The sequence below is a fragment of the Arachis stenosperma genome, chromosome 1 (genome assembly GCF_014773155.1).
Source record: "Arachis stenosperma cultivar V10309 chromosome 1, arast.V10309.gnm1.PFL2, whole genome shotgun sequence".
Lineage (NCBI taxonomy): Eukaryota > Viridiplantae > Streptophyta > Magnoliopsida > Fabales > Fabaceae > Arachis > Arachis stenosperma.
The window spans coordinates 114,627,800-114,635,089 of record NC_080377.1 but is presented as its reverse complement, the minus strand read 5'-3'; the positions used below and the strand labels follow the sequence as shown (position 1 = coordinate 114,635,089).

The 7,290-nt window shown below is 41.7% G+C and overlaps 1 non-coding gene across 1 annotated transcript; it reads left to right on the top strand.

Moving 5' to 3' along the window:
* The first annotated feature begins 3,580 nt into the window (after nt 1-3,580).
* On the top strand, nt 3,581-3,688 carry LOC130950496 (small nucleolar RNA R71). The gene has a single exon (XR_009073611.1). It is a non-coding gene; the product is annotated as a small nucleolar RNA R71 (small nucleolar RNA).
* The last annotated feature ends 3,602 nt before the right edge of the window (nt 3,689-7,290 follow it).

Below are 7,290 nucleotides of genomic sequence, written 5' to 3'. Positions count from 1 at the left end.
CTAATTTCATGGGGGAGGATGGAATGTTCTTGGTGCTCCACCCTTAGTTGTCCCATGTTGGAACTCAATTCTCCTAGGGAGGTGTTCAGTTGCTCCCAATAGTTTTGTGGAGGAAAGTGCATCCCTTGAGGTATCTCAAGGATCTCATGATGAGAGGGGTCTCTTGTTTGCTCCATCCTTTTCTTAGTGATGGGCTTTTCCTCATCAATGGGGGTGTCTCCCTCTATGTCAACTCCAACTGAATAACAGAGGAGACAAATGAGATGAGGAAAGGCTAACCTTGCCAAGGTAGAGGACTTGTCCGCCACCTTATAGAGTTCTTGGGCTATAACCTCATGAACTTCCACTTCTTCTCCAATCATGATGCTATGAATCATGATGGCCCGGTCTAGAGTAACTTCGGACCGGTTGCTAGTGGGAATGATTGAGCGTTGGATAAACTCCAACCATCCTCTAGCCACGGGCTTGAGGTCATGCCTTCTCAATTGAACCGGCTTTCCTCTTGAATCTCTCTTCCATTGGGCGCCCTCTTCATAAATGTCAGTGAGGACTTGGTCCAACCTTTGATCAAAGTTGACCCTTCTAGTGTAAGGATGTTCATCTCCTTGCATCATAGGCAAGTTGAACGCCAACCTTACATTTTTCGGACTAAAATCCAAGTATTTTCCCCGAACCATAGTAAGCCAATTCTTTGGATCCAGGTTCACACTTTGATCATGGTTTTTGGTGATCCATGCATTGGCATAGAACTCTTGAACCATTAAGATTCCGACTTATTGAATGGGGTTGGTAAGAACTTCCAAACCTCTTCTTCGGATCTCATGTCGGATCTCCGGATATTCACCCTTTTTGAGTGAGAAAGGGACCTCGGGGATCACCTTCTTCAAGGCCACAACTTCATAGAAGTGATCTTGATGCACCCTTGAGATGAATCTCTCCATCTCCCATGACTCGGAGGTGGAAGCTTTTGCCTTCCCTTTCCTCTTTCTAGAGGTTTCTCCGGCCTTGGATGCCATAAATGGTTATGGAGAAACAAAAAGCAATGCTTTTACCACACCAAACTTAAAAGGTTTGCTCGTCCTCGAGCAAAAGAAGAAAGAAGAGAGTAGAAGAAGAAGAAATGAGAAAGAAGGGAATGGCTTTGTGTTCGGCCAAAGAGGGGGAGAAGTGGTGTTTAGGTTGTGTGAAAATGAAGGGGTGAAGAAGGGTTTATATAGGAGAGGGGGGCTCATGGTTCGGTCATGTATGGGAGGGTTTTGGAGGGAAAGTGGTTTGAATTTGAAGGGTGAGGTAGGTGGGGTTTTGTGAAGGATGGATGTGAGTGGTGAAGAGAAGATGGGATTTGATAGGTGAAGGGTTTTTGGGGAAGAGGTATTGAGGTGATTGGTGAATGGGGAAGAATAGAGAGAGTGGTGGGGTTGGTGGGGATCCTGTGGGATCCACAGATCCTGAGGTGTCAAGGAAAAGTCATCCCTGCACCAAATGGCGTGCAAAATCACGTTTTGAGCCAATTCTGGCGTTAAACGCCGGGTTGGTGCCCATTTCTGGCGTTTAACACCAGGTTCTTGCCCTTTCCTGGTGTTTAACGCCAGTCTGGTGCCCCTTTCTGGCGTTAAACGCCCAGAATGGTGCCAGACTCGGCGTTAAACGCACATCTGCTAACCTTACTGGCGTTTAAACGCCAGTAGGTTCTTCCTTCAGGGTGTGCTATTTTTCTTCCTGTTTTTCATTCTGTTTTTGCTTCTTCAATTGATTTTGTGACTTCTCATGATCATCAACCTACAAAATAAAATAGAATAACAAAGAAAAATATATAAAATATAACATTGGGTTGCCTCCCAACAAGCGCTTCTTTAATGTCATTAGCTTGACAGATGGCTCTCATGGAGCCTCACATTTTCTCAGAGCAATGTTGGAACCTCCCAACACCAATCTTAGAGTTTGAATGTGAGGGTTCAACACCAAACTTAGAGTTTGTTTGTGGCCTCCCAACATCAAACTTAGAGTTTGACTGTGGGGGCTCTGTTTGACTCTGATTTGAGAGAAGCTCTTCATGCTTCCTCTCCATGGTGACAGAGGGATATCCTTGAGCCTTAAACACAAAGGATTCTTCATTCACTTGAATGATCAGTTCACCTCCATCAACATCAATCACAGCCTTTGCTGTGGCTAGGAAGGGTCTGCCAAGGATGATGGATTCATCCATGCACTTCCCAGTCTCTAGGACTATGAAATCAGCAGGGATGTAATGGTCTTCAATCTTTACCAGAACATCCTCTACAAGTCCATAAGCTTGTTTTCTTGAGTTGTCTGCCATCTCTAATGAGATTCTTGCAGCTTGCACCTTAAAGATCCCTAGTTTCTCCATTACAGAGAGAGGCATGAGGTTTACACTTGACCCTAAGTCACACAGAGCCTTGTTGAAGGTCATGGTGCCTATGGTACAAGGTATGGAGAACTTCCCAGGGTCCTGCCTCTTTTGAGGTAATTTCTGCCTAGACAAGTCATCCAATCCTTTGGTGAGCAAAGGGGGTTCATCCTCCCAAGTCTCATTTCCAAATAACTTGTCATTTAGCTTCATGATTGCTCCAAGGTTTTTAGCAACTTGCTCTTCAGTGACAAACTCATCCTCTTCAGAGGAAGAATACTCATCAGAGCTCATGAAAGGCAGAAGTAAGTCCAATGGAATCTCCATGGTCTCATTTTGAGCCTCAGATTCCCATGGTTTCTCATTGGGGAACTCAGTGGAGGCTAGTGCACGCCCATTGAGGTCTTCCTCAGTGGCGTTCACTTCCTCTCCTTCCTCTCCAAATTTGGTCATGTTGATGGCCTTGGACTCTCCTTTTGGATTTTCTTCTGTATTGCTTGGGAGAGTACTAGGAGGGAGTTCAGTAATTTTCTTGCTCAGCTGTCCCACTTGTGCCTCCAAGTTTCTAATGGAGGACCTTGTTTCAGTCATGAAACTTTGAGTGGTTTTGATTAGATCAGAGACCATAGTTGCTAAGTCAGAGGGGTTCTTCTTAGAATTCTCTGTCTGTTGCTGAGAAGATGATGGAAAAGGCTTGCCATTGCTAAACCTGTTTCTTCCACCATTATTGTTGTTGAAACCTTGTTGAGGTCTCTGTTGATCCTTCCATGAGAAATTTGGATGATTTCTCCATGAAGAATTATAGGTGTTTCCATAGTGTTCTCCTAGGTAATTCACCTCTTCCATTGAAGGGTTCTCAGGATCATAAGCTTCTTCTTCAGATGAAGCATCCTTAGTACTGCTTGGTGCATTTTGCATTCCAGACAGACTTTGAGAAGTCAAATTGACTTGTTGAGTCAATATCTTGTTCTGAGCCAGAATGGCATTCAGAGTATCAATCTCAAGAACTCCTTTCTTCTGATTAGTCCCATTGTTCACAGGATTCCTTTCAGAAGTGTACATGAATTGGTTATTTGCAACCATTTCAATTAGTTCTTGAGCTTCTGCAGGCGTCTTCTTCAGATGAAGAGATCCTCCAGCAGAGCTATCCAAAGACATCTTGGACAGTTCAGAGAGACCATCATAGAAAATACCTATGATGCTCCATTCAGAAAGCATGTCAGAAGGACATTTTCTGATCAGTTGTTTGTATCTTTCCCAAGCTTCATAGAGGGATTCTCCATCCTTCTGTCTGAAGGTTTGGACTTCCACTCTAAGCTTACTCAATTTTTGAGGTGGAAAGAACTTTGCCAAGAAAGCATTGACTAGCTTTTCCCATGAGTCCAGGCTTTCTTTAGGTTGTGAGTCCAACCATGTCCTAGCTCTGTCTCTTACAGCAAAAGGGAATAGCATAAGTCTGTAGACTTCAGGGTCAACCCCATTAGTCTTGACAGTGTCACAGATTTGCAAGAATTCAGCTAAGAACTGATGAGGATCTTCCAATGGAAGTCCATGGAACTTGCAATTCTGTTGCATTAGAGAAACTAATTGAGGCTTAAGCTCAAAGTTGTTTGCTCCAATGGCAGGGATAGAGATGCTTCTCCCATAGAAGTCGGGAGTAGGTGCAGTAAAGTCACCCAGCACCTTCCTTGCATTGTTGGCATTGTTGTTGTTTTCGGCTGCCATGTCTTCTTCTTCTTTGAAGATTTCTGTTAGGTCCTCTACAGAGAGTTGTGCCTTAGCTTCTCTTAGCTTTCGCTTCAAGGTCCTTTCAGGTTCAGGATCAGCTTCAACAAGAATGCCTTTGTCTTTGTTCCTGCTCATATGAAAGAGAAGAGAACAAGAAAATATGGAATCCTCTATGTCACAGTATAGAGATTCCTTGAGGTGTCAGAGGAACAGAATAATAGAAGAAAGAGGTAGAAGAATTTCGAACTTAGTGAGATAGAGTTCGAATTGTGCATTGAGGAGGAGTGGTACTCCATAAATAGAAGGATGTGAGAAGAGAGGAAGAAATTTTCAAAAATTAATTAAAAAATTTTTAAAAACATTTTGAAAAATTGATTGATAATTTTCGAAAACTAAAAGTGGGAAAGAAATCAAGTGATTTTTGAAAAAGATTTTGAAATTAGAGTTTAAAAATATATGATTGAAAACTTCTTTGAAAGAGATGTGATTAAAAAGATTTGATTGAAAAGTTATGGTTTTAAAAAGATATGATTGAAAAACAATTTTAAAAAGATTTGATTTTAAAAATTAATGACTTGCCTAACAAGAAAAGATATGATTCACACATTAAACCTTTCTCAACAGAAAAGGCAACATACTTGAAATGTTCAATCAAATCATTAATTGTTAGCAAGTAACTTTGAAAAAGGAAAGAAATTGATTTTGAAAACATTTGATTGAAAAGATATGAATTGAAAAAGATTTGATTTTGAAAAACTTTGAAAACTTGAAAAAAAATTGATTTGAAAACAAAATTCTCCCCCTTGTGCCATCCTGGCGTTAAACGCCCAGAATGGTGCACATTCTGGTGTTTAACGCCCAATGCACTACCTTTTTGGGCGTTAAACGCCCAACCAGGCACCCTGGCTGGCGTTTAAACGCCAGTCTGTCCTTCTTCACTGGGCGTTTTGAACGCCCAGCTTTTTCTGTATAATTCCTCTGTTGCATGTTCTGAATCTTCAGTTCCCTGTACTATTGACTTGAAAATAGAACCAAGATCAAATAAACAATGCATGCAAGACACCAAACTTAAAATTAGACACTAGACTCAAACAAGAAACATAAAATATTTTTGGTTTTTATGATTTTGAAATTTTTTGGATTTTTTCGAAAATTAAGTGGAAAAAGAAAATAAAGATATCAAAATTCTTAATGAGAATTCCAGGAATCATGCAATGTTAGTCTAAAGCTTCAGTCTAAAGGAATTAGACATGGCTAGCCAAGCTTCAGCAGAACATTGCATTCAAGAGCTAAATTGATGAAGATCAATCAGCTTTGGTGATGATAAGAACATCACCTTGAAACACTAGAATTCATTCTTAAGAACTCTGAAGAAAAATACCTAATCTAAGCAACAAGATGAATCGTCAGTTGTCCATACTCGAACAATCCCCGACAACGGCGCCAAAAACTTGGTGCACGAAATTGCAATCACACTTTTGCAACTCCGCACAGCTAACCAGCAAGTGCACTGGGTCGTCCAAGTAATAAACCTTACGCGAGTAAGGGTCGATCCCACGGAGATTGTTGGTATGAAGCAAGCTATGGTCACCTTGTAAATCTTAGTCAGGCAGACTCAAATGGGTATAGTGATATACGAATAAAACATAAGGATAAAGATAGAGATACTTATGTAATTCATTGGTAGGAATTTCAGATAAGCGAATGGAGATGCTTGGTCCCTTCCGTCTCTCTGCTTTCCTACTGTCTTCATCCAATCCTTCTTACTCCTTTCCATGGCAAGCTTATGCAAGGGTTTCACCGTTGTCAGTGGCTACCTCCCATCCTCTCAGTGGAAATGTTCAACGCACCCTGTCACGACACGGCTATCCATCTGTCGGTTCTCAATCAGGCCGGAATAGAATCCAGTGATTCTTTTGCGTCTGTCACTAACGCCCCGCCTTCAGGAGTTTGAAGCACGTCACAGTCATTCAATCATTGAATCCTACTCAGAATACCACAGACAAGGTTAGACCTTCCGGATTCTCTTGAATGCCGCCATCAGTTCTTGCCTATACCACGAAGACTCTGATCTCACGGAATGGCTGGCTCGTTTGTCAGGCGAGCGCTCGGTTGTCAGGCGATCAACCATGCATCGTGTATCAGGAATCCAAGAGATATTCACCCAATCTAAGGTAGAACGGAGGTGGTTGTCAGTCACACGTTCATAGGTGAGAATGATGATGAGTGTCACGGATCATCACATTCATCAAGTTGAAGAACAAGTGATATCTTGGACAAAGAACAAGCGGAATTGAATAGAAGAACAATAGTAATTGCATTAATACTCGAGGTACAGCAGAGCTCCACACCTTAATCTATGGTGTGTAGAAACTCCACCGTTGAAAATACATAAGAACAAGGTCTAGGCATGGCCGAATGGCCAGCCTCCCAAAGTGATCAAAAGATCTAAAGAACAAAAGATTCCAAAGATCCGAAGATTCAAATACAATAGTAAAAGGTCCTACTTATAGAAAACTAGTAGCCTAAGGGTTACAAAGATGAGTAAATGACATAAAAATCCACTTCCGGGCCCACTTGGTGTGTGCTTGGGCTGAGCAATGAAGCATTTTCGTGTAGAGACTCTTCTTGGAGTTAAACGCCAGTTTTTATGCCAGTTTGGGCGTTTAACTCCCATTTTGGTGCCAGTTCCGGCGTTTAACGCTGGGAAATCTGAAGGTGACTTTGAACGCCGGTTTGGGCCATCAAATCTTGGGCAAAGTATGGACTATCATATATTGCTGGAAAGCCCAGGATGTCTACTTTCCAACGCCGTTGAGAGCGCGCCAATTGGGCTTCTGTAGCTCCAGAAAATCCACTTCGAGAGCAGGGAGGTCAGAATCCAACAGCATCTGCAGTCCTTTTCAGTCTCTGAATCAGATTTTTGCTCAGGTCCCTCAATTTCAGCCAGAAAATACCTGAAATCACAGAAAAACACACAAACTCATAGTAAAGTCCAGAAAAGTGAGTTTTAACTAAAAACTAATAAAAATATACTAAAAACTAAACCGAATGTACTAAAAACATACTAAAAACAATGCCAAAAAGCGTACAAATTATCCGCTCATCACTTACCCCCCTTCCTCTTCTAATGACGAGTTGCTACACTCTATTGATCAAAGATAGAAGACCATGGAGAACAACCTTAATTCTAC